The sequence below is a fragment of the Excalfactoria chinensis genome, chromosome 25 (assembly GCF_039878825.1).
Source record: "Excalfactoria chinensis isolate bCotChi1 chromosome 25, bCotChi1.hap2, whole genome shotgun sequence".
Lineage (NCBI taxonomy): Eukaryota > Metazoa > Chordata > Aves > Galliformes > Phasianidae > Excalfactoria > Excalfactoria chinensis.
The window spans coordinates 1,317,047-1,342,527 of record NC_092849.1 but is presented as its reverse complement, the minus strand read 5'-3'; the positions used below and the strand labels follow the sequence as shown (position 1 = coordinate 1,342,527).

Sequence of the window (25,481 nt, the reverse complement as noted above, 5' to 3'; positions counted from 1 at the left end):
AGATATAGCACGTGGTAAATATGCTGTATGTTATCGCTGAGTCTCTTCTAGGACTACTTAGAGCAATTCTACAGCAGACAGAATGCACGTGTTGTAGTGCCTTGTACATCTTTCCCTTCGTAACAATAAAACAGTACGACTTGTATCCTCATTAGGGACCTCGTATGCTCCACTCACAGTAAAAACAACGGAAAAGAAAGCACGAAGATTTCCCAGGAAGAGGAGAAAATGATGGCTAGGTTTAAACAAGAGACAAGCAGAAAAATGGTGTAAGAGCAGAAGGATGAAGGATGCACTGTGGAGGTTTGCCCTCCCTGTAACACCTGAGCCCCACTAAAGAGAGCCTAACGCCTCCAAGCAGCTGTGGCAATGGCACAGAGTACCTCGCTGTCAGCATCCCAGATGAAAGTGAACAAGTCTTCTTACCCCAGCAATGCACTGGCACTGCAAAGCCGCTCACCATCACATGCCATGCTCCGATGAACAGATTTCCCCAAAGCATCAGGAGACTCTTCTTAAGGCATCAACACTCACATGGCAGGGATGCATTCAGTTACTTTGCAATTGGAACATTGGCAACGACTCCCGGGGTGCTCAAGAGCTGAGCTGCTTCTCTCAGGAAAACCAGACCATGGTGAATAATGGATGTTTGTGGCTCATTTTTGGTGCCCTACAGTTATTTTTGTCCTTTAAAAGCGTGGTGGCAATTCAGTAATCTATTGACTTGCCTTTATTATTATTCTTTTTTTTTTCCCCCATAAACGCCCTGCCTGCTGGATGCATAATTTAACTCCACGCATAAACTGCGAGCTGTTTGCTTTAGCAACAGCTGTAATTTAAGCGGTAACCTCAGCAGAAAGCCGTTCTGTACCGTCTCCATGTAAAATGCAATTCAGCCTGGCTCTGCAATCTTCCTCTCTGCCATTCTAATCGGGGAGCTTTGCTCTTTAAAAGCACTGCTTTTCTGCAGAGTTGGGTTTGTTCCCCTTTCCCCACCACACGTAAACGAATGCTCTTGAGGAAGCTATTACAGCCACAGAAATGTCACCACAAGGCAGCGTTCCTTCATGCTGAGGGTTGGAGTGTGATAACAACAGCAAAGAGATGCATCAGAAGGACCTTGAAGGGCTGAGGGCTCCCAAGTACTTGAAGGGAGCATATAAACAGGAGGGGGGAATGGCTATTTAAAAGGGTGGAAAATGATAGGACAAGGGGGAATGGTTTTAAAGTGAGACAGGGGAGGTTTAGGTTGGATCTTAGGAGGAAGTTTTTCACACAGAGGGTGGTGATGCACTGAAACACATTGCCCAAGGAGGCTGTGGATGCCCCATCCCTGCAGGCATTCAAGGCCAGGCTGGATGTGGCTCGGGGCAGCCTGGGCTGCTGGTTGGTGACCCTGCACATAGCAAGGGGTTGGAACAAGATGAGCATCGTGGTCCTTTGCAACCCAGACCATTCTATGATTCTCTGTGCCCTTTGGCTCTTGCTGGAGGGCATCTCTGCAGCTGGAAACGTCCAAGTGCAACACCAAGGTGGCATGAAGAAGCAGGCATGCCTCGCTGCAGCACCAAATGCGTATGGATTGCTCTGGGGCTGTGTGTGTTTGGGTTGGGGTTGGGGGTCGGTGGGGGGTCTTTGAGGGTGTGACCGTTAGGATGTGACCGTTGGGGGCGTGGCCACATTCAAATCGAGGCTGCAGCAGTTTAAATCCTGTGGTGAGGGGCTGCATGGTGGGTTGGGTCTTAGTTGTGGGGGAGGGGGAGAGAGTGGCTATATGAGCTCTGTAAGTTTAAGGATGGTTGTGTTTGTGTTGTTTGGGAGGAAATGTGGATAACTAAGTAAAATTAATGGATTTTTTTTTTTCCTTAATTGTTTTTCAGGTGCAATTCATAGGCTATCACTGCAGTGCTGGAGTTGTGTGAGCCCTGTTGTAGGGCATGGAAATGGCGGCAGGCTTGAAGACTGTGCATCTGGCAGCTGGATTCCTTAATGGAGTTATGCAACTGTGGTAAGGAGGTATAAATTGAGCACTCCAATTGAAATGAAGGAAGAAGTGAAGCAGATTGGCTGTGCTGGGGGCTGTGCTTACTGTGAGAGCAGCTCTGTGGGATGCAGTGCTTGGGGGTCAGCTCTGCACCAAAACCAATGGAGCAATGTGGAGCCAGGATCTCTGCTGGCTCTGGGGGCATCTCCTGTTTGAGCAGTGGAGCAGCTGAATCCTGTTAGATGGGGATTTAGGAACCTGCTATGTTATGGCTGAGGTGCTGTATAGGGCTGCTCTGAGGCATCCTTTCCCTTGAGGCACACTGAGGGGGCTCTGTTTGAGAGATAAGTCATGCTCACATTTCTTACTTTGTTCTTTCCAAGGAAGGGGAATAATCTTTCCTTTCTAACAGAAGCTTTGCCTGAAACCTGAATTAAAATTTCTAACCCTGAGTCCTGTTGGCAGCTTTTCAGCAGCAGAGCTGTGCAGGCTGTTGTAAAAAGGGGAGAGGGAAGAAAACCCCTCAGAACAACCTTCAAAATCCATCGTCAATACAAAGGTTATGCAACTCAAAGGCTGTGCAGCGGGGATTGGGAGTTACTCAAATGTCTAAGCTGGCTATTGAAAAGCTTGTTGTGCCCAAGTCTGCAGGATGATGCTACCTTTTCCCAGCATCCTGGGAATAGCAAAGATTGTAAGAGCTCATTTCTCTATCTGATATTTCCTGACCTTTGCAGCCTGCTCTATATGAACAGAAAAGATCAAGCTAAAGACGTGGAAGAGCTCTCAGATGAGGAGGTTATTTAGTCTAAAAATCCTGTCACAACGGAGCTTTATCTCATGCTTTAATATAGCTCTAAGCTTGACTTTGTCGCTCTGATTTTTACCCGTCCTTTCTGTTTTGTTAGTTCTAATTGACCTAGAGCCTATGACAGTGCTTGAAAGGGAAACGTGTGTTTGATTATTGCTAGGTTTTGCCACTTCAGCCTATGGAGAAGTGGATTTAAAGCAGAAAATCTGTAGTAGGGGTGGTTGGGGAAAGGCTTTCATCGTTGTGGAGAGCTGTTAAAGGGGGATAGGCAATCTGAAATGAGAACACCCAAATATTTGAAAAGGGAAGGAGGGCTCAGATATAACTGTTATGTGCATCATTTTAACCTGCAGTTTCCTTTCTGCTTCTTCATTTGGTTGAAAGTAGGAGTGAAATTCAGAGACATCATAAGGAAAAATCAATGTCTTTCTTTGGGTACGTGGCAATATTACGACTTCAATAAGGGCTTTCTGTATAGTAATGTAGAAGCGTAGTTGGTATTTCAATATTTGTGTAATATTCCAAAACTGTTTGCAGATGGTTCTTCAAAACACAATGTTAAAATGTAAATGTTTTGTCAAGGCAAAGTTGGCTATTCCTTTAGTGCTTGGCTCTGCCCAGGCCCCTCTTCACACAGCTGAAATGCTTTGGTGTGAAATGCCTTCTTTCAGCCGTTTCCAGTTAACACTTGATACCACAGCATTGCACATAGAGTGGATGGATAAAGAGCTGTGGCTCCCAGCAGCTCCTTAGCTTTAGCTAATGCCCAACTCCAGCAGTACTTATCAGTGTCAAAACTTTCATTGTTACAACATCACTGCTATCAGAAGTTTATACAAAGCTCACTCAGTGCTGCTACTTTTACTATCTACTTCCATCCAGTTGTATAACTTCTGTTAGCAAAATGACCTTGCTTCAAGGCACAGAGCAGTAAGCTGCCTCTGCCAGCAGTGGGTGCCTTGCACTTGGACTCCATCATTGCCTCTATTCTGCCAAGAGCCTGAACTGTGCCTTGTGTAACACAGAGCTGCAACCCTCTGTTGGAGAAGAGGAAAGCTGTTACACAGGAGGTCTCCTGTTGACCTGTTAATTGAAATATTGTCTTCAATTGCTTTTAAGTGACACGCTCTGTTAAGCTGAGAATTTTTTTTTCCCTGTTTCCTCTTAGCCAATATATCACTTTGCTCTTTCCTTCTGCGATGAGCTTTGACTTCTCCTGGCATTACAACCAGTTTGCTCCTTCCAGGCTTGGCCAGGAAAGGCAGTGAGGGTGGTGGAGATTCCAGCTGTGCAGCTGAAGCTTTGTGAGGGATTTGTCATTGTTAGAGACAGTTTTATATTTCCTTAATGCAGTTAGCTGTTCGGATGCTGGTGGGGCCATTTGTCTTATTTAGTAAGGCTTTAGTTCTGGGCACGTAACATAGATTCACTGCTAGGGTGATGCTTATGGGTGTTTCATGCTTTTCACCATAGGTTTTGTAGCTGACTAGTTAGGATTTAATGCTATCAATGTCAATAATCGTAAAACTAACGGGACTGATAACTTTTGGCTCCTTCAAGCAACATGATGGCTAGCAACTGCATCTCCTATCCTTGTAGGCATTAGAATAATGATAGCACATGAATATTTTACTTCATTGTTATCGGTATTGAATAACAGTAAACAGCAAAAGATGTAATACATGAGGCGAGGAAAAAAGGAATGTGTTATGTTAGCTGTTGGCACAGAACAAAGGATCTAATTCTGACTCTTACAGTGCTGAAATTGCATCGGTATCCCTGTTCTATACTGCTCAGATCTTCCTAAATTACTGAAGTCACGCTATACTTGAAATAGCCTGGTAAGGTATTGCGATGACGTGGGCCCAAAAATTGCTGAAAAAATTTGATAATATCATGTTTAAGAGTCAGGTTTGTCACCTGAAGGAGGGTCTCCATTATTTAAACATTAAACTGCTTCCAAGATACTTTACTTAAACCAAACTATTTTTATAACTATGCTCAGCTTATAGCTAGAGGTAAAACAAGGGGATGTTAAAACCTGCCTTTTATTTTTTTAAAGCCCAATGTTAATTACAAATCCTTGAGGTTGCTAGGAAACCTTAGCTTAAGTGAATATACAAGTAATCAGGGTAGCTGCTGATATTAGAGATGCCGAGGAGATTGTCTTAGTCTTCCTTTCCTGAGTGTGATGGGAGATTGATTTATATGTAGCCATGTCAGTGTGGGATTTAGGAAAGTCATTCCTCTTCCAAGTGTACTGGAAATGCAGTAAGGGGTGGAGAGAACATTGTCTTTTATCACATCTATTTTGTAAAATGGGCAGTGCTGACAATACCTCTATTAAAACATGTCCTTATTTCTTACCCCTGCCAACCTCTTCGACTGAAAGCTTTAGGACTTTTAAAGGCTTGCATTTCTAATGAAGGACAATATGGTTTATTGTTGTTTTTTTGTTTTTTCTTTTAAGGGAAGTATGGCTTGTCTTGCTCTAAATCAACAAGTCTAGGATGGAATTGGATAAACTAACAGTAGCAGAATATTCATCTGTATGCTGTGTCTATACCAAAATCAGGTGCTGCCTGTCTCTGGTGCTTTGATGCACAGCAAAGGGCTGCAAAGGCAGCAGAGCTGGGGTTCTGTTCAGCAGTGAACCAAAATTGGGAGAATGGGGAGGAAAACAGCCTGAAAAATGGAGTAGAAGAAAGGACATGTTCTATCTGTTAATCCCACATTCTGGATTCTGTTGGAAATGCTCTTTTGTACACTGTGTGCTTTTATAAATAAGCGGGTATCGTTCGTTTGTTGCAAACTCTGGTGGAAGTAATGTTGCAAAGTGGTTTATATAGCTGTACCCTGTATTCATGCAGCCTGTGTTTACTGCTGGGGCAAGGCAGCTGAAAAGGTAGGATGCTGAAGGTGACAGCTATGAAAGGAGGTTGCGTCGAGTGGTCAAGATAGCAGTCTGAGGTGTGCCAAATGGAAGCTCCTTCCACTCCCTCTGTTTATTGTGAGTTAAACACAGAAAGAAGGATGGCTCAGCAGTTTAATTCCACTGACTTTCTTTTTTTTTGTCACAGGACAGAAATATCAATGAGATGGAAGCAGGTTGTAAGTCTCAATAGCTGGATATTGATTTGAATTTCTTTGGTAAAACTGGAACCAGAGCATTGACAAAATAAGCATACCTAGTGCAGCAAATAGTTTATTGATGATCTGCCTGCAGTGAAGTCATGGAGTTGACCTTACTGCCTTTTCTTACAGGATTTCTCTGACTGCAGTGTTGAAAGGGCAGAAATAATACATTAATTTCATGTTAGAGCTGGGGGAATTACCTCTTTGGGTTTGTTTGTCATGTCAGCTTTGTTAATTACCCAAAGAGCTTTCTTGATGGTTATTATTATAGGCAATTTTATGCTTTCAAGCTCTGGAGACCAAACCTCCGTTAACAAAAAATATATGGGTCTGTTTATACTACTCTCTGACCTGGGATTCTATTAATGTGTATATGTGTCCAGGGAATAAGTAGCCCTCATAGGGAGGGAACAAAATAAAGAATATTCCCAGCATGTGTCTGGAGTGAATGCTCAATTTAAAAGATGTTGGCTAGAAGTCTAATCTGTTGTTCCCTTGTCTAAGCAGTAAACTCTTAGCCTGAAATACTTGTACCAAAGGCTTTGGGCAACAGTTCACCACTTAAAGAATAAATGGCTGATGCAAACCTGTTTATATCATCCCTCTGAAAAATCAGTCGTTCTTTTTAAGATCCTATAAGGAGTTGTACAGCATCCAGAAATAGTGGAACTGCATACAATCTGCTTCTACTTAGAACAAACTGGAACTAATAGATCACTGAGGCCTATGTGAACCCAAAGCCTTCAGCAGTGCCCAGCAGTTGGGAACCACAAAGTGGAGCAGAGGGCTTCTGTTGTGTTTGATATTCCTGAATGCTGTTTGGTTAGGGGCTTTGTGTGAGATATGCCTGCCTAGGTCTGTTCTCTGCTGCTTTATGTCACATCATTGCTCCAGTTCCAGATGATTAGAGCCTCTTATAGCCATAGATCCATGGGGAGGAGGGGAGGAGACAGGAAAAATTCACTTGACCACATTAAGTCATAGGGTTTCTCATGTTTCTGTTTTTTCCACTCTGAAGTTAATAGTCTTGTAGCTGCTTGTAGCAGGATTTCAATGGCTGATCAATATTTATGGGGGCACTGCTGCCTTCTAATGGCACAAGGCATGTGTTCACGAGTGTGTGAGGGGGGAGCACATAGGGGAAAGGCTTAATGCCTTAACTTACCTCAGCAATTAGATCAAGGAGGAGAGGCAAGCTCCCATGATTTACCCAACCTCTCTGCCTAGCCAGGTAGATTTACAGCCATTTGAATGGAAGAAGAAACATGGTTTGAGCTAAGGGAGGTTCAGGAATACAGGTAACTTCAGTAGCAAGCTGACCAATAGGTTTATGCTGGTGTAGACTGTAAAGAACAAAAACAGCAATAATGAAAGCCACCATTATAAATCTGCTCCTTATTGCTTACAGCTTCAGACTGACTTAAAATCAACTTTTATTAGCTCCATATTAGGGGATTGTTTCCTCTGGATTTGATTACTAGGATGGATATATTTGAAATGTGCATTTCCATATAGATAGAACTGCTCTCATAACCCTGCTGCATTCCTGAGGAGGCAAAGGAGTTCACCGAGGCTGATTGCTTTTAAAGGAATAGTTGCAACACAGGCCAGGGAGGACGTGGAGGTGAAGCATTAGGAGGGAAAATGTTATCTAGAATGAGTCTACCAAACATTGTTCTGTAATTGCATGGAGTTTTATTTCTATTAGACTAATGATTATAGTCACTGTCTGAGATCTGAGTGCTGTTACACTGAATCTCACCTTTTGATGAGTAAAGAGATGTGGAAAAAAAAGATCATTGTTGTCCAGTTCAGAAAATAAACTTAAGCAGAGATGATATTTTCCTACAGCCTTGTGAGGGGATTAAAGATGTTTAATGTGCTTTGAGCAAGCCAAGAAAGCTTATCCTTACCACTTGGCAAGCTGGGGCTGCTACATAAGGGACTGTTCCTGCCATCTTAGAGTACTGTGAGAAAGATGCTGCCTTCCAAAGCTGTGGAACACTGCAGCCTAAAACATTTAAGGGTAGTCTACCCATGGTAGACAGTGATGCATCTCCTGGGTCTGCTGTGTGGTGTATTGCATACAGAACTATGGTTTTGGGTTAGGTGAACCTTCAAACAGTGTAGGGGAGAACATGAGGGTTTGCTTTTCCTTTCCTGCTTTGAAGCCATGGCATTTCACATCCTTCTATCTTGCAGCACTCAAGAAGAAAAATGTCTGGGTGCTTTTTTCCCCCCCCACTTATTTCATGAAATGTTTTCTGACTCTGGTAAAAGGAATTCTTACAGAAATCAGCTGGGTTTAGTGTCTTCTGGACTTGTCTGCCCAGTGAAGACTCCACTCTAATCCTACTGCAAGTTGTAGCTCCCAGCTGATGCGAGTGGAGTTTCCAGTGTTTTGTTTCCATCACTAGCAGAATGGGAGACCTCTGGGTGAACCGCTTTACTACAGAGTCTTTTGTCTACTTAAAGAAATAAAACGTGTCAGTTCTTTCATGAAATTTTGACAACTGCAGACAAATAATGTCCCACAGCTTGTGCCGAATTCCCTCTCTTCATATGTAACCCTTGCTACAAACACCTTCTACCCTGATATTTTTAGTGACAAGTGGAAAATTGCTCTATTAGCAGAACAAGGAGAAGTTAATTCCTTCCAGCACCAGTTGCTGGTTTTTTAAGTCCATGAAAACTTGGAATTGAATATGTAATAACAGGTAAAAAAGGACCGAATACAATCATGTAAAAGCTGAATTACTCCAAATTGATTTTTGCCTTCCCTCTTACACTAATTTTGTACCTATTTGATATTGCAGAACTGGTGCTGGCTTGGAATGGGAATTAATGTCAATGATGCCCCTGAAGTCCAAAGCTGGAATTCAGATGAAAGACTTCTACAGAACGTTTTGGTGAGTAGTGATGCTTCCACTTTCCCACAGCAATGCTTATCTGTCTAAGTTATTGCTAGCCTACTTACCTCTTTCAAATGGCCTCAGCAGCTTGTTTTGTGCCCTGTTGTGCAGGGGTTACAACACACTGGACTTGCTGACCTTATAGTCCCTTTCAATTCTGTGTGTTCAGAGATAGAGAAATCCAGGAGCCGCAGGCCCTATGTGTGTTCCCTAGGTTGCAGCAGTGGCACAGCAGGAGGCTGTTGTGTGTGGGTGTTGTTTGTTATATTACAAGTGAGTGTGTCACTGTTTGGTAGGCAACTGTGTGAGCAGTTGTGATTTGAGACTTGCATTTCAGGTAGGTCTCTGAATATGTCAGATTCAGCTCATAAACATGAAGGCAGGCTTGCAGGAAACTCACTTCTGTCTCTTGTTGGGAGATGCCAGGTCCTCAGGTTTGGACTGAGTTTTTCATGTATATTTAGTTCATTCTCTGTGCTGAACTTTAGGACAGAGCCATGTGATGCAGTGCAGGAGGAAAGCAACTGTATCTAAAACATGGTTTGCACAAAGATGCTTCCTTTGAAACAATGAGCTTTGTGTTTCTGGTCCTTTGGTGCCTCATAACATCAAATATTCATTCCTTGTCTGTATTTTGATTGAGATAATGTGATACAAGAAGACAAGGTGTTGCTTTAAGACAGCAAAATCACAGAGCTGTCTGAGGAGACTGCAGCTACATGGAGCTCTCTCTGCAGAAGCAGTTAGGAGGCACGTCTGGTGTAAAGAATAGGCACTGGAAAAGCAGAGGGTACCCTAAGAAGATATAGATTGCTTGTGAGAGATGTGGTGCTTGGTTAGAAGATGTGAAATCTCAGCCATTTTGTATATAGAGAGAAAAATAAATTTTATCTGCAAAACAACAGACTGCATGATAAACAGATACAGGTACATAACCTATTAACCCTGAACTGTTGGCTATTCAGGCTGTATAATAAAAGGTTCTACCTATATTACCTGGAATTATTCCTGATATAACAAACTGCAGGTAATAAACAGGCACGATAGAATACTCGCCTCTTTCTAGTGACAGAACTGTCATTTTTCCCCCTGCTACTCTTGCCTTGCACTGTGCTACTGCAAAATGGACAGGTTTTGATGTTGTCACTTAGCCTAGGTCAGTAAAGTCTGTGTGGTTTCCTTTATGACGGCTGTTACGTGGCTGATAAGAGGAATTTTGGCAGTTATGAGGCATTCTCTGGTTTGAATAGCATCCTCATTCCCAAAACCATCGGTATAGCTAAAACGTATCCATATGCCAACAAACCAAACCGACTGTATTATCTGCCTCCTTTCAACAACTTCTAGGTTATCCATGCTGGGATTTGCTGGTACTGTATATTTTCAGCTGGAACAACTGATGGAGCAGGAGAGGACTTGTTGGCTGTCTCAGTGCTGAGAGTAAACCAAGGCCTGTGGTGTCTGGGCTGTCAGGCTGGTGCTTTCATGAGACCAGCACTGAAAACCTCCTGTGCTTTATTTTCCTAATGCATGTTCTTTGTGGCAGCGCAGGGGTGTTGAGTTCATCTCCTGTGTTTACCACAGTTGCTGGAGTTAATCCTACCTTCACATTCACCAGGGAAACCATAAAGGAGCTGTTAAACAGAGCTAGGCACAGGGGAAGGAACATCCAGTGACCAGTCATAGTCAATAGTTACATAAGCTATTTCCCTTGGTGTCTTCTTGACAGCTCAACTTGAAGAACGGAAATGTAAAAAGGCATTTGTCCTGACAGTTTTACAGACTATGAACTTGTAAGAACATCCCTGTCAGAATTGTGTATTTGGCCTTGATCACAAGTAATTACACTGGACAACAAAGGAATGTTTATTAGGGCACATTAAATGAATGAACTGGTCAGGAAACAGCTAGCTGCCTCTGTCCTGGGAGAGAACAGGCATTCTGGCAGATCAAAGCTCATGCAGGTTCTGCCTTGGGAGAGATGGATGGGGAGGTGTTTTTGTCACCCAATGCTGTTGATGCTAAGCCACCACAGCAATCTTTCCAGGCTGTGTCTTTGAGATTGTTTAGGCTGTGCATCTCTGTAACTGGAAAGTTTCTTGTATTTAAGGCACTTGACTAAGTGGTAGGGTTTAATTCTAGAATTTGACATGCTTATATCATTGCAAAGAGGCTAAGAACCTTAAGCTTTCCATCCTGAAGTCCTGCATATGCAAGGTAAGGATAATGTTCCTAAATCTGACTTTTGCATTAATATTTCTTGTTAAATCACAGCTTTGATTCTGAGCTGCCTTGCTGCTACTGTTTTTGCACAGTGGCACAACAGGGCTCTGGGCAAAGGGCCTGGAAGTACTCTGCGATAAATAGCTTCACAAAGCAGTGTGAAGAAATCCTAAGGGAAGGGAAGAGATTCTGCATACTTTAAAAGCATCAGAACAAACATCAGGTTTCATTTTGCTGAAACAGAATTTGAATAAGTCTGTTTCAGCTCACTGATCAATACGAAATCAACACGGGGATGGAAATGAATCAGTGACACGGGATAGCAGTGGCCATCACCCATGCTGTTCTCATTCCCAAGTGCTAAAAGGAAAAGTGAACAGACAACAAATCAAACTGAGGGACGGATGTTCCCTGTTGGAGTCATAATCATCAACTGAATTATTTCTGTGTCTCAAAGGAACTTGAAGTTGATCCTCACTGAAAGTTATAATCATGAAGAGCTACAACAAGACTTGTCTTAGTGCTGAGTGGTATAATCAGCCCTTTATGGATTTTTGGCAAAGCTCACCTTCTATCTCTGTTATATAAAGCTCATTATCAGAGGCTGTTCTGGAGATTCTTGGTGGTGGTCAAGATGATCTGATTTTTAACTGTTGAGATGCTGTAGGTGTGTAGTGGAAATGCTTGAAGCAGGGATGAAGCACCTGGTGGGAAAGCAGGGCTAACCCAAGGGAGCTCAGCTGCATGCAATGCAATGCATTGACCTGAAGGGCTGGAGCCAGCTCACATTTAAGGGTTGGCAGTGGAGGCAAGGGGATTTTGCTGGAGCTCCTTGTGTGCCTGAGGCCTTCTGATGGTAAGCAGTTTCTTTATTTCTATGCACACAGTTTTCACATTTTAAACAAATCCACGCTGTTGCAGCCTGGGACCTTGCTGTTCTGCTGTCATTGCTGTGCTTTCCATTGCATTACAAAGTGTTTGCTTCTTTCCGGCGCATGTGGAAGTGGCTCTGCCTCAGCTGCCAGTAGTTGTCAGTTTCAAGTATGTTTAATGTTACCCATTTGCTTCATGGTTCTGAACTCAAAGCTTGGAAGCCAAAATATAGTAAGAAGTGAATCTGAGGGGACTGTGACTAAGCTCATGGTTTCTGCCAGTCTGACCTCTGCAACTTGATCTTAGTGCTGGAGGAACAGCACAGAGCCAAAAATGTGTTTTGTACTAGATGCAACTTAACCACTGAACACATAGGAATTTCATTAACAAATCTACTCTAAACAATTTGATAATCCTTAGTTATTAGACATAACTTACTTTCTGTGCTCTCGCTCTGGAGGCTTGTCTGATTTCATCCATAAGAAGTAATGCAGTGATGGGTTTATCTGGAATCTTTGGACCTTTAAAGCCCTTCCTGCTTCTGGTTACAAAACAAAATGTATTCTCATGAGCTTGTGCTTAGTGAACTGTGCTGCATCTGTGTCTCATTTTCAGGCTTTTCTCTGACACAAGCGTCCTTTCTGGAATGTTTTCTGCTACAGTATCTGCTCTCTGAAACTGCTTTTTCTCCTCTTGTTGCTGTGTGACCTTTCATTGGAGGATGCCCTGATGGCGAGGGCTGTGGTCTGGTCCTGTGTCAGGGGAATTTACAAGCAGCGTTTGCCTCAGTGTAGAAAAAGGACCTGTGTGTTTAGAAGCTGATTTTCATTTACTTATGGACTTGAATGAAACTACTGTAACTCCCATACCTCTGTGTCATTTGGAGCCAGAACTTCAAAAGTGTAACTGGAATATTTCCTCTGGCTCCTGTGGGGCTCTGGCTACTCAAGTTGACTCAGGGAGCACTCATTTGTGCCTGGCAGAAAAGCCATTTCCACTGAGGGGATGTTTATTCCAGAAATTGGACAGGTAGTTTAGAGAATGAAATAGATGTTGCTTATTATTTATTACAGTGACATCCCCAAAGGCCGCAACTTGGAGGCAAGCAAGGCATCACAAATGCAGTCAGTCTGTGGTCCAGCTGATGTCTCTGAGCTCCCCTCCTGCTTTAACCTTCTCAAACTGTTTGATCTGGATGATAAATAATAAGCCCAGGAGAAAAGTACTGTGCAGCTCCTTGGGAACTGGTGCTGGTAGAAACTTATCAATGAAAACATCAAATGAGGTGGTAATTAAAAGTAGCTATTTTATAATGGCATTACAGCTGTTGCAATTGAAATTATGATTTCCCAGAGATGAAATAACAGTGAGTATGGTACAGACCAGGGTACTCCTCAGGCTCAGAAATATGCTTCTCCCAAGGCTGTGTCTTTGTCCTTTTGTGCAGGATCTTTAATGGGAAGATAAAACTGCTGTTTCTTTAGCTGCTCTCTGTTGCAATTAGCCCTCTAGAAGAATAACTGAGACATAGTAATTCCATATTACACAAGACTTTGTGGAGGGAGTTTTAACACAAGAAAACCCACTGGCTGAATTTTATTTTTTTATATATATATATATATTTTAAGAGCAATTTAAACACCCATAAAACTGATAAAACCTAACTTCATTAGCTTTTAATAAAGCTGCTTGAGCAGTTTGAAGTTGGATGTGCTGAGCTGTCTTCCAGAACTGCACTATGCACATGCTTTCCAGGGGTTCAGTAGAGTTACAGCTGATTTACACCAGGGTTACTAAGGACATTTGAGCTCATGCTTGCTGCATTGCTCAGGAATGTTTTCTTTCCATCCCGTTTTCTCTGTAAGAAACACTAATTGAAATTCATGCTCATATGTCTTATGAACTATGAGTCAGAGGAATAAAAGCACTTAATCACTTAATGAAATTATTGCCTCTCCAAGCATGAAAGAGGTGGTGGTGGAAGGGAGGCATGAAATGTTTTGTGTGAATCTCTTCAAAAACAAGTCAGCCTCTACTTATGTGCTATGTACAATTTGGTATGTTCCCTTCTCGTGCTGGCTCACAAAGAGAATAATTACCAATGCAGCTGCTGTTCTCCCTGAGCTGCTCTGAGGCTGTGTGCCACGTGAGGCTGGCAGAGCCAGCAGGCTGCCCCTCTGAACAGCAGCTGGATGGCAGCTCTGGGGAAGGTGGACTCTTAAGAGGGAATGGCTTTTCTGAGCTGGAAGGGTAGCTCAGGAGGAAGACTTGAATTAAATCATATCATGCCGTGGGGACGATAGTTTGTTACAGCTTGTAGCATAAGAGCGGCAAGTGCTCAACTCTTAATAGAAGGAAGAGTAGCATCTGTTTTCATTGCTGGAGTGCAGGCAAACAATGTTGGGTTCACCTAGTCCTGCCTTCTGACAAACAGTTTAGAGATGCATCTATTCCCTTTATCAGCTTCCCATATCAGGTGAGCAGCTTGACAAACCTGAGGGTTTTCTAAGCTATGCAGTGACACCATTTGTGAATATGCAAATGACAAACTATGAGTTCTGGCCAAATTCCAGTCTGGCCAAGTCCCTTGTGTTCCTGTAGCTGCCTCTGCTGTGAGACATGCTTTGCTACCAGCCCCAGCCTTCTTTGCTGTGCTCTGAATGCTCTCTTGCAGGATCTGTGTTCTGTTTAGATGGATGTGTGAACGCTGAGCGAATTGATTCTTGTCAATTATAAAGACTGCAAGGAGTCTGGAGACTCCTTGAGATGAAAAGCACTGGGAAAAAAAAAGGATGTGCAACATTAATTATTTATCTCTTGCTGTCATTATTGTATAGGGTTTAAATTACTACTTCAAAATCATTTCTCATTACAGGGTACTGTCATCTCTGTAGATACAAAGAACTTATATACAGCAGATATTAAAGAACACAAGCTACTCTGGATTTATAAGGGAAGAGGATCTCCTCCCTTCCCTTCTGTTCGTCCTGCTGGCCTACTGGATTAGTTTGGACTAAATTAAATAGGCTCAAAGAGCCAAAAGAAAGAAGCAAATCAATATAGAATAAGAAATTAAAAATCACTTCATTGAATTTATTTTAATCTGCAAAGTTGTAAAGTGCTTAAATTGCAGATCCCACACTCGGAAGAAATCCAAGGGGATTCTCAGTATGAATTTTGAATGCAGCACTCAGGTTTGTGGTTTTAGTGCATATGAGATGAAGTTTCTCTTGTTCCCAGCGGCCAACTAACTAGATTTGTACTTGAGGGTGGGTGTACATCATATGTTTTTGCACAGTACCAGTGCTTTGGTGACAATGAAGCCCTTCAGGTTCTGTGAATCTCTCTCCCTCAAAATAAGCAGCTTCTTTTGCTGGACCCGTTTTCCCCCCTTAGATGGTGCATTCTTTCTTCCTGTGTAATACATCACTGAAGCAACTCATTCTGGTGATGAATTACTCGTACACGTTATCAGATAGGCCTGTTCTGATACTCCTGCATCATCCAGAGTATTACACTAATATATCAACAGACTGAACTGTTGCTCCGATTATGTGCCTTGGTCTCATATATCACAGTACTCATACATGTGTATGGATTCTGCTGGGACAGTGTTGTGCAAAACTGGTGCATGGAGGGATGCCCCATTCAAGTGTAGGCTCAAAAGAAAGTGTGTGTAAGCGGGTTGGGGCTTCTGAATGGGATCAGCCAACAACTCGTGTTTGTTAGGAGATAGAGATGTTTAAGTAATGTGACCCAAATATTAATTAATGCCTTTCAAAGACAACATATCTAAAAAGTTTGTACCTCTTATGAAATGTGCTTATGCTAAGCAGCTATTTCTGAAGCCTCTTTTCTGCTAAGAACATGGCAATGTTAACTGGCCAGTATCCTCTAAGTGATAAGAACACCATGTACAACACATGGGGGCAGGCAGGGCTTGGAAGCAGGGCATAGATTTCTCAGGTTTATTATGTTCAGGGACAGTTTGGGCAGGGAGAGTTATTTGGCTTCCCATGTTATAATGGAAGTCTGTACTGGTGCCAGATTTCCCTGCTAATATTCCAGTGCAAGCTTCTGCCTCAGGCTGATCTATATTTGGATAGTTTGAACTTGTCTTTAAACTTGCATTTCTGAAGGCTTCTGCTTTATTTCTAATCCTGCTTGATGCTGTAGTTACTTAGCTTCGGTTTTGTTAAGATTATGTTCAGTTCCTCTTCCAAAGCCAATCTAAAATAGCCACACCTCACAAGCTTGCAAAATCAGCCTTCATATTGGTAAGAACAGGGTTTATTCTCCTTAGGTTCCTGGGACCCAAGCCAGAACTTGAAGTCAGCAAAGGTTGTTCTGGAGGACACTGGGTCAAGTGTCTGATATGGAACAAAAAATGTGCTGAGCTGGCTTTTCAAATCCCACCATACAGCTGTTTTTTGTCCCAGGTAGTTTTTCCCTACCCTGGCATATGTGCTTCATGATTGAGATCAAGATATCTTTGCAACCTTGACCTCTGTTATTTGCATCTTAGATAAGATGTTCATAGATTTGGGGATAAGTTTAGAGACAGTCATTTTATATTCAGGGCAGTCTTTTGCAGTGGTTGAAAATGGATTGTAAAATTAAAATACAAAAAGCAAGCAATTTGTAGGGGAAAATAAGTCTGGATTGGAGTAGGAAACTAGAAAGTAAATAACAAGGATTGTGCCACAGCCTCAGGACAGCAATGTAATACAAAGCGTACTGTAAATACAGGGCTGATTGGAGCTCAGGTTTGGCCACTTTGTGTTTACGTGGGAATGTTCAGTTCAAAAATGTTACATCCTCAGTGTGTTTGGGGACAGAGATTAGAAAAGCGTCTGTGGAGGTGTCTGTCCTTATCAGCTGACCCAAGCAGAGAAGGAATTTCACAGCACTGTAAACAAACTGCTTCTTTGAGTTACGTTTGAATTTAGTTCTTGTAACTTTCTAGAGATCCTCAGTCCAAGGAGATACAAGGTGAGCTACTGGAGAGTTGAAATGAAGACTTTTGATAAACCTCAATTCTTCAGGTATAATTCTGATCTTTATTTGTCTTTTGGCACAACTTGAGGCACTGCTTTATGATACTGAGCTGGCAGTTGCACGTGGAAATGTCAATGTAGAAATATCAAAGATGTAGCAGGTATTGGTGACCACCCTGACCATTGAAATGGAAGAGAACTCTAAGCTGTCATCCCAGTTCAGGCACTGACAGCTTCACCTGTGTTTCCTCACTCAGGGCTGCTGTCATCTCTTTGCACTGCCTGCCATTCCAGGGCACCCAGATGAAGAGAATCTTAATGAATCAATGCCTCATATTTCTATGTCCAGGTTATTAGTTGTACGTTTTAGGACTTATTGCTTAAAGAACCACCACACAACAGAATGTGAACTGATCTTAGGATGTAGACGTGCCCCATCCCACGAGGACAGGAGTGTGCTCCTGGTCTGAACAGAAGTGCTGATAATGATGGTGTGAAGCCTCCCATCCTTGGAGAGGTAGCCCTGATTATTATTACATTTGCTGATGGCATGTTTAATGTGCCTGTTCTTACCAACAAACTATCATCAATCTTGAAAGATGTTAAAGCCAAATATGCCAGGCAGCATGACTTCAGTAATTATCCAGCCACTTTTACTCTTTCTTGATCTACTCAAAATGCTTAGAAAATAACTGCCTCACTTCAAGGATGTCACCTTTGTCTAAATGTTTTCTTAATACCCAGCACTCGCCGTGCACTCTTCATCTGACACAGCTATAATTTATTTGCCTGGCTATCTGATGTCTTCAGACATTTATATTGTGATCCTGTGCTGACTGACCAAAGGCATCGTTATATAAAACACTGAAAGTATGAAAACATACGTTGCTAATCTATGCAGTATAATTTTGCATTAGTATTACAGCTTCTAACTTTGTTACCCCCTGACCAGTTTAACTGTCCAAGGCAACCACATGTTAAGAAACACAGCAGACTTTTCCACTTCTCCTTTGTATGAATGTAGCAGAGATCAAATGTGACTTTGAATGAAACCTATGAGAACATTTTCCTCTTCTCACCTTCTTTCATAGCAGTAAATTTCCACAGGACATGGATGGAAGTGAATGGCTCCCATTCATTAAACAGGAGAAAAATGTTTGTACTCTTCCCACTCAGAAGGTAAGCTGCTGAGATGAAATCTCTTGTGCTGGGTGTATGATGCCCAGCAGCTCCAGCTCTCAGTATGATGCACATCACACATGATGTCCTTATGGTTTAGGAAGAGCATGCCCACTCTGAGGCACTAACCAGATGGACATGAGCATCTGACATATATGCAAGCTATTTAAGTCCTGCATTCAATCTGCCTGGATTCAGCTGGCATGACAATTTGCTCTGTACTTCATTCTGAACGCTCTTTCTCCTCCCACAATTCCTGCCGTCTGAAAGAGGACCGACGTGTATCAGTTATGCTCATTAGCTTTGCAAAATGTGACTGTGATTCATAATCATCTGCTGCTTTGAGACAAACAAAAACCAAAAACATGTTTCATCTTCCTTCATTGGCAGTGGTTGTCTGGGGACTCAGACTGGAGCCTGGAAAATCAAAGCCTCGTGGAGATGTTAAAGCTGAAGGAAGAAACAAGATGGAACTGTTTTTCCAGCTTATGGACTCTGTTTAGTATTGAGCTAAGCTAGGAAACCTATTTTATTTAATGTCACTAGGAATTCCTTGTGTGCTAGCTGCTTAGAAGTGCATCTGGATTAATTTTGGACACAGGAAATGTTTGCTGTTCTACTGTATGGCATTTGCACTGGAATCATCTTTAGCGTCCCGGTTGTTCCCTCATCCCTCTCAAGGGCTGTGCCCGTGTTGGGGAGTGGTGGATGTGGGCACGTTTCTGTATCCTCAGAGTTGGGAAACAGCAGCATTAGTGTGCTGGATAGCTGCTGCAAGTCAGCCAGCTGGGGGAGCGCAGAGCTGCTCATACAGATTTTCAGACTAGCTTGATGTTTTTCTTTGGTTTCTCCTAACAGTATTTTCCTTCACTATTATTTATTTATTTATTTATTTATTCTGAGTTAGAGGACTATTTCCCTTCGTTATTTTGAAATAAATTAGGACATGCTGTCGGGAGGGGTGGCTCAAACCCTTGGCAGTGTATTTCAGTAATGTGAATTTTTGCCTCATGCAGCAAATAGCAGCTCAAAGTCCTCTTTTTGCTTGCTGGCTACACACCCGAAAGCTAAACTCTACTCATTAACAATTAATGATGCTTAGGCTTCACGCTCCTAATAATGTCATTATTGATTACGTTTTTAACTGGCAAGACCCAGTTGCCGGGGATAGCATTGCAAGTCTGCAGCCAGCCAGCAGCTCGGCACCAGAGGGGTTACTGGAGCAGGAAATGTTAGCTGAGCAGTAGCATGACAAAGGGATCTTCGTTACCTTTCACTGGGAAATACATGAGTCATTAACGAGCTGTGGAGAACTGTGGCTGGCATTTTTAATGCAGCTTAAATAGGGCGTTGGGGAAGGTACGGTGCTATGTTGTTTTGCCACCCTTAGTGCTACCCAGGAGAACTATTCCCATTTACTGCTCCTCTGATTCCTGGGTCATCCCTCTCCACAGAACGTTCCCCCTGTGTAGAAGTGTTCCCTGTAGGGCCAATGTTAAGGGTCCCTAATGCCTGAGGAGTGGCCGACATAAAAAATGGAAAAGCCTGATGGCCAATCTGCTGCAATCAGTGACCAAATTCCAAAGCTGACTGTCCAAGCTCAGAATGAAGACAGTTTTCTAAAACCAGCCTTCACTTTTGTTTAATCAGAGCAGTATTTTTCATATTGTTAGAGGTAATGGCTTATGAATGAGGTTTTTTGTGGTAGAGGAGAATACGAGTCCAGAAGAGGATTGTTCCGGTGCCTGAGAGGACAAAGGCAAACTGAGAAGCTATCTGGGCCATGCATTTTTATGGAACTTAAACATTTGAGCAGCTGGGTGACAAAAATGCCTGGGGACTTCTCTTGCACAGTCTCACTGCATAGTCTGCTTAGTGCCAGCTACCTAAATATCGCTAGTTATTTTACTGAAGTTATCCCTAGAGGGGCTATAATGAGGGAGATTGGGGAGTATATTTTGGAACCAATTAGCCTTAAAAGTCTATACTTTCTTTTCTGAGTGCAGTCTTCAGGGAGCTAAGTACAACATTGTCTAATGGGCTGGGTGTCTTCTATTGCCTGCACTCCATCTTCAGGGATGGCAGCTAAACATGAATCCTTGGCATCTCAAATTAGGTTTTAAAAGCCTGAGACTCAAGGAGTAAGAGGATGAAAATAAAGGGCTTTCTCAGCCTGTGCTTCAGCATGCTGCACTTCTGCATAAGGGAAGAACCTTAAGGGAAAAGGAGGCACCCCTATAAAATAAGGAACGTCATTGAAATTAAATCTCTCAAAATGGGTGGTACAGCCCAGACCCTTAATAGCTCACCTCCTGCGCTCATTTGCTCTTCTCACCTCAACTTTTATCTTTAATAACTGCATCTCATGAAGAGGGATTTGGGCGCTCAAGTGCTTTTCTGAGCTGGGAGCCAGGATGGCTGCTGAAGCACTGAAGTCTGGATTGGTCTTCAGCACCTATCTGTGTAATGAGCATGAGGTCATCTTTGTGTGAAGCATGCTTGGGAAGCAGTGAAACAGAGGTGCTGTGCTCAGCGCCAGCTCCGGGGATTAGGCAGGCTTAGAGCCACCAGAGCCTGGCAGGGCTGCAGAGATGGCAGAACAGCTCGTGGAGGTACTTCAGTGTGGCTCTAAACTCACCTCTATCTTCAGAGTTAAAAAACAAACACACGCAAAAAGCCCAACTTATGTTACAAGTGAAACTGAAAACGTCTTTTTCAAATGAATATTAATGTCTTCTCTTCCTTCTCTTAGTAGAGAAGATGCTCTGTACCAGAGTATTTCATCTAAGGAAGAAGCTGTTGCCTGAGCTACTTCATGTACAAACCTTCTCTTTGCTTGAAGGAAACCTCACCTTGAATGTCCTCTATCAGGAAGAGATCTTTATTTTTCTTGATGTTGCTTTTAGCAAGCTGCCACCAGCGCGGTGCATGTAAGATGCATACAGAAATGCTCAGAGCTGACTGGCTAAGTTGCTGTAGTAGCTCAAATACCCATCTCTGCATTGAGCTTTGAGAGGCCCATGTGGGAAAACGGTACTTTCAACATGTGGGACAGAATACAGAATGGAAACTTGAATTCTTCCACCAGAGACTAAGTTGATACAAAAAGGTACTATGCGCCATCAGAGCCTACTTTACTTTTGAAACATCACAAAAGGAGTTTAATATAATATATGTACAAATGAATGAATTATTTATTTTAATTACTGAAATGAATCAAGCTTGCTGAAAATTTAAGCTAGGTTGTAGCTTGCTTTTAGGGTACATTTAATACCATGCTGATAGCACAAAGTGAGACCCAGCTGAACATCTCATAAGTACAGCTGTACTTAAAAGCATGGTGTGCAGCCATAATGAGAAACCTGCTAGCTGGCGGGTCTGCACTTCTGTTTTCTCCAGCACCCCACAGGAAGTGGCTAAGCTATCCTCTTGCTTTATCTCTCCCTCTGTATATTGAGAAGGATGGTAGGAAGGGATGTTGGTCTTGCATCATCCCTTTGCTGCATTTTAACTTGCTCATTATCCTCTTGCTGCTACCCTGGTGCTTTTGTCTCCATGTGCACACCTGGCTGCCTTGCTGCTGGATCCTCTTCCATTCTTCCCCTAGGACACACTGCATGTATCCCAGGGGATGCAGGGAGCTGACAAGCTGCAGGCAGATAGGGGCTGAGATCCCAGCCTTCCCCCAAGTTTCTATCAACACTCTGAGATTCAGATGGTGTTTGGATGACATAAGCGTTTGTGTCAAAGGTTGAGGAGCACAGAGCAAACCAAATCTAATCCTGAGCCGTGGCTGTTCTTTTTTCATCTTCCACCTGCTGAAATCTGATTTGGCACCTTGGCAGCAGAGTGTGTGTTTCACTTTTTTAATAGCAGGAGGAGAAGCCTCTCTTCCTTGACGAATTCAAGCTGGAGTTTCTCTATCAGTTAACTAAGGAGGGGGGTTTATTTGCTGCTGCTTTTCATTGTAGAATGCTATTCTGTAAAATAAGTAGGGAAGCTAATTAAGAAACAATGGGAGAAGAAATGCTTATAATTATTCAGCACTGAGCTGAGTACTGATTGGATATCATAAAGCCCTTGTTATTGTGGGCTAGTACAGCATAGGAAGCAAACAAAGGTTTTCTTGAGTGTCTGAATGTTGTAGATTAAACCAGAAGGGCTGTGTGCACACCAGGCGCAGCCATGCAAAGCAGAGTTATCCCTTCCTGTGGGACTTAGCTGATTTAAGAGCATCGTGTTGGCAGAGCATAATTCCTTATCGCCAACTTGTGAGGACCCGGCGTTCCCGACTATCCCTGTAATCCAATCATTGCTATGAAAAACAACACAAGTCTCTCCAGAAGCTTCAGAGTCCTAATGAAACAGTTCAGTCAAATGGCAGATAAATTTAGCCTGAGTTGAGCATGACTTCCAAAATCCCTTCAAGGTTTCAGTTCTGTGCGGGATTTGGGGGCTGCAGCATGGCTTTTAAATACCACCTGTTATTTGGGCTGCTGGGGTAAACCTAAAAGACTTCTGTGGATGCTTTTGAGGCTTCTCTGTTGGGGTAATCTGGGCACCACCCATAAGCAGGGCTCTCCTTCATTCTTATAGAAGGGATATTTCTTCCTCTTACATGATTGCCCATTTCCTAGCATGGGGAGAGAGCGACCTCAGCTCCCACACTTCCCCTCACACAGAACCAGATACCTGGTAGGAATAAGTAATGTTTTTGATTAAAAATAATAAAGAAGCTGCTTGGTGACATCCAAGCCAAAACAAGGCCATCTGTTCCTGAAGCGCATGTGGGTTTGTGTTCAGCATGCTCATTAATCAAAGCCAAACATTTTGGAAAACTTTCCCATCCTTCCCCTTAGAGTGACCTTCCAAATAACTTCGCAGCAGTTTTTCACCTTTCCATTAAGAAACATGGAAAACACTGCAAACTTATTATTGTTATTATTACTTTAGGAAACACCTCATTTCATTAAAGTTCCCGTACTCAGCTTTTGATATGTGAGAAGTTACAGGTTTCTTTCAGTCACAGAGCAGCCTGGTCTGTGAGCTTTCTGGAGCACTGCACCATAGCTAGGGGGGTTTGCTGATGCCAGGATTCTTAGTACAAACACAAGCTAATTCGGACTCCTATCACTTAGTATTTTATCTGTTTGTCTAAAATAGTTCTACTCGCAGGGAAAAGTGTGAAGCCATGAGTTAGCTGTGCTTTGAAACTAAATGATGAGATGGGAGGCTGAGGAGATGCACCAATTTAACTTTTCCTTGGTCCTCACGGAGCCCTATTTTACTTGCTGGCCTGTCATGCTCTCAGCTTTCCCATCTGTTAAATGATGGCTATAATTAGCCTGTCTTTCACAACTTTTCATGTTTTGGCACTTTTGATACTTATCTTGCTGTATTTTGATTCCTGGGGAATATATGTGAGAACAAAACAAATAAGCCATTATCATTTCTGTACCTTTCTTCCTTCTGGCTCTTCCCTTTTCCTCTTGCTCTCCTGCACTGCCCTGCTGAACCTGAGGGCTTTAGTTCCTATTGCTGTTAAGTTGCTGTGAAATGACCTTGAATGATGAATATTTAATTTGAAAGCCTTACTAAGGACTGCTGCTTGCCATGGTTACCTCATGATTGGTTGCATATGCAAATAGTCTCTGGGAAGTAACATTACGGAGGATGTATTATCTCAGCTGTAAGATCTGTAGTATTTAAGCACAGAAACAGTGTGCAGTGGTGAGCTATGCAGTTCTATGCTCGCAGCAAGAGGAGCCCAGCTGTCTGAACAAGCTGCATGAGCCTTCTGAGTGAGAAGCAGGGTGTCTGTGGGACTTGTGTGTGATGTGTTTTATGTGGATCATCAACAGAAATGTATCTTACAAATAGAAGCAAATTCCTCTTTAGCAACCTGAAACAAATGGATAAGGGGAGGGAAGGCCTGCAGAGCAGACAAAGTTTTTATTACCCTGATATTAGCCTGGGGGAGCAGCAGCCCTAGGGCACCATATGGCCAGATGCAATCAGCTTTCTGGGGAGGCTGATCTATGTAGAGATGTGGGGCAGTAGAAGAAATAATTTGTGTGTAATAAGAGTATCACTTTTCCCCTACATTGTATGACCATCTTAATTTGCAGGATTAATTTCACAACCCCCCAACTCAGCATCCCCGAATAGAGGAGGTAGATTTCAGCACCTTGAATGCTTATAGAGAAGACTACAGAAGTGTCTCTTTGCCTTGCACTTGCATCCTTTAGACCTCACTTGTCAGTTGCTCAGGAGGTTCTGGATGGTAAATCAGTGACATGGGCGCTCTGTAGAGACTCCTTTCTGCCCAGCCTCTACGAATGAGCTACAGTGATTCATATCCCCAGTGCTTTTCCTCCTGGACCTTTACACAACTGTAATCCGGTGACATGTCAGTCTGGCTGGAGCCAGAGCCCTGTAAGAGAGCTGACCCTGTCGTCTGCATTGAAAATATACGACTGATTACAGTCATACGGCTGCCTTGGAGGGCTCTAGCTGTAAAATACTGCCTAAGGGACTGAAAATGGAACTGAGATGATGAACGTGTAATTGCAGAATTGCAATACTTTCCAGTCCCAAAGTAGCATTTCACAGCTATTACTGCAAATGAGAGAGAGCATTTACTTTACTATTCATGTTTCTATCTCTTAGAGTGATTTTTATTTATTTTTATTTTGAAATGGGCCTCTGTTCTTAGATCTAAAAATGAAACACCATATGGTTTCAGGGGAAAATAGAGAGTAGGCTCCTGTTTTTGCTTCGCAGAGGGGATGAAAGGTTTCCTTAATCTAGTAAAGAAAGGCATAAAAAGAACCAGTGGAATAAGCCAAAGTAAGATGGATGCAAATTAGGTGCAACGCTGTGGTTGGTTGCCAGTGGAACAACTACCAGGGGAAGTGCTACCTTCAAAACGAGACAGGGCTCCTTTTCGGAAGATGTATTTTAGTCAAAATTGGGTTTGTTCCAGGACTAAATGAATAAAATGCAGTGACTTCTGTTATATGTGGGAGATCAAACTGAAGTGTTTGTTTCTCCTGGTGTTATGGTCTCTGAGGATGTTTTTGTTTTTCTGATTACTGTTTGTCAGTCCTCCGTTGGATAAACTGCTGCACAGATCTGAAGTTTAGTCTTAACTACAGAGAAAGTGTTTTCCCGAAGTTGTTTTATGTTTTGTTGACACTCACTTAACAGAAACGCTCAAACAACCTTTTACTTAAAGAGCTTTTAAAGAATGTATTCACCACCAAAAACGTCAAAACAAAAGAATTTAAGCAGCTGTTGAGAGCCTGTTAAGGCCTCATTAATAACAGGGAGCAGAGAAAATGGGGTGGTTTAGTGTTGGTGAAAAG

At 42.6% G+C, this 25,481-nt stretch overlaps 1 long non-coding RNA gene across 2 annotated transcripts; it reads left to right on the top strand.

Annotated features, from left to right (window-relative positions):
• Window positions 1-1,741: 1,741 nt before the first annotated feature.
• On the top strand, window positions 1,742-19,432 carry LOC140262704 (uncharacterized). Of its 2 annotated transcripts, none has more exons than XR_011905853.1 (6): window positions 1,742-1,783; window positions 1,881-2,008; window positions 8,747-8,839; window positions 16,905-16,983; window positions 18,030-18,114; window positions 18,505-19,432. It is a non-coding gene; the product is annotated as an uncharacterized lncRNA (long non-coding RNA). The 2 variants fall into 2 exon arrangements; XR_011905852.1 differs by having other exon boundaries at window positions 18,215-19,432.
• The last annotated feature ends 6,049 nt before the right edge of the window (window positions 19,433-25,481 follow it).